Source organism: Triticum aestivum, chromosome 1B, assembly GCF_018294505.1.
Source record: "Triticum aestivum cultivar Chinese Spring chromosome 1B, IWGSC CS RefSeq v2.1, whole genome shotgun sequence".
NCBI lineage: Eukaryota > Viridiplantae > Streptophyta > Magnoliopsida > Poales > Poaceae > Triticum > Triticum aestivum.
In genome coordinates, this window is record NC_057795.1 from 407,949,412 (window position 1) to 407,951,854 (window position 2,443).

The window sequence follows — 2,443 nt, forward strand, 5'->3', positions numbered from 1 at the left end:
TCATTTGAGATGTCAGTGAGGCGATTCAAGTTTTGCTGAACATTTTCGTTGTCGAGTCTTTTGAAGCGGTTGAATAGATTGTGAAGAACGTCAACTCGGGAGTCACATTGAGTGGATACTCCTTCGTTGACCTTGGATAGCTTGTCCCAAATCAGCTTAGCAGTTTCCAAAGCACTCACTCTATTGTACTATCCTTTGCTCAGATGGCCACATATGATATTCTTCGCTTGAGAATCGAGTTGCTTGAATCTCTTCACATCAGCATCATTCACAGACGGAGTGACTGAGGGAACACCATTTTCCACAACATACCAGAGATCATTATCAATTGCCTCAAGATCCATGTGCATCTTGTTCTTCCAGAAGGGTTAGTACGTTCCATCGAAGGTAGGACACCCAGCCGAGACCTTGATCATACCTGCAGTCGACATAACTAGAACTCCAGGTGGTTAAACCAAAAATCACACAGAACAAGGTGTACCTTGCTCTGATACCAATTGAAAGTGCGTTAAGTCGACTAGAGGGGGTGAATAGGCGATTTTTACAAATTCATCACTGAGGAATTTCAGGGTGAGGAAATTCCTAATCACGAACTACAAGCAGCGGAATAAGTACTCAGGTATAAGCATAACAGAGCAATAGCATAGTCATCATGATGAAATGAAAGACAAACACAGAGTACAGAAAGCGTAAACACATGATAAGCAGGCTGAAGACAATGTGACTAAAGAAATTGGATTGAGGAAATAGAGAAAGTCTTCAGTCAAAGTCTTCAAACAGTAATGATTAGGTTCATCAACACATGAATGAGGAAATGAAAGAGTTTAGGAAATAGAACCGGTAGGCTTGGTGAAGTCAATGATTTGGTAGACCAGTTCCAACTGCTGTGACAGTTGTACATATGGTTGGAGTGGCTGAGTATTTAAACTCGAGGACACACAGTCCCAGACACACAGTCCTCACCGTATTCTCCTTGAGCTAAGATCACACAGACCTCGCCCAACACTCGTGGTAAGTCTTCACAGGTGACTTCCAAACCTTCACAGACTTGGTCACTCGGCGATCCACAATTCCTCTTGGATGCTCATACCATGACGCCTAACCGTCTAGAGGATACACAGTCCTCAAAGGTAACAAGCATCGGTTCCACACAGGAACAATCTCTTCAGTGATGCTCAATCACTTTGGGTTTGTAGGTGTTTGGGTTTGGGATTTGGGTTTTCCTCACTTGATGATTTTCGCTCAAAGTCCTCAGAGGATGGGATGCTCTCAATTGACAAGTGTTAGTTTCTCTCAGAGCAGCAAACCAGCTAGTAGTTGTAGGGGCGGCTATTTATAGTCTAGGGAGCAGCCCGACATGATAAGACATAAATGCCCTTCAACCGTTAGGTGGTAGGATATTTTGGGCAGCTGGCGCGTAGCACAACAACGGTTGGATTTGAGGTTCGAATTCCTCAGGGATATCATGTTCCTCTCTGTGTAGGCAATCCACACTGGCGAATTCCTAACTCCTCAGTCGGAACAAATTCCTCAAAGACTAGAAGATCTTCCTCTCTGTCACTAAAGAAATTGACTGAACTGATATGAGATTTCCAATGGCTTCAATCAAAAGGATTGGGTAGGTGTAGGAGTTTGAGATGAGCATCACTTGGAAATCAGTTTCCTTAGTATTACCTCGACCCCCTTTAATAGTACGGTGTTTCCTATGACTCAAGAAAGATAAAATGAAACTACGAAAACAAAAGTATTCACGCTTCATAATCTTCGCATGAATATCCAAGTCTTCAAGGTCACACCAATTTCATCACTTTAAAAGTCTTCAGGAGAACCAAAGTCTTCAGCTGAAGACATTCATTTTTAGGGGTCGACATTCATTGTAACTATCAAACTCCTCATCAACTTATAGAGCCTGTGTACACTCACAAACATATTAGTCCCTTAACATATAAGTCTTCAATACACAAAAATCACTAAGGGGCACTAGATGCACTTACAATCTCCCCCTTTTTGGTGATTAATGACAATATAGGTTAAGTTTTCAATGGGGATAAACATATGAAGTGTAAATACTCATATTGAGGAATTTGATTGCAAGATATAGAAGAACTCCCCCTGAAGATGCGCATAGTGAGGAATTTGCTTTTGAAGCAATGCACATTTGAAGAGTAGTATCATGGAGATCTCACCATATATCTTGTAATTCATACACACATTTAACATATCAAATGAAGAATTTGAAATGCATGATGAAATATGGTGACAGATGTAATTCAGCATGCGTGCATAACATATATGAGGAAATAGCATGCAGAGAAACATAGCAAAAGTATCAGGTCACCATTGGACTTAAGTTTACAACTCGATCCAATAAATAGTTCAGAAGAGCGAGAGGTGCAACTTAACAAAAAAATTCCCATATAGATAGACCCGCTTGAAGACTAAC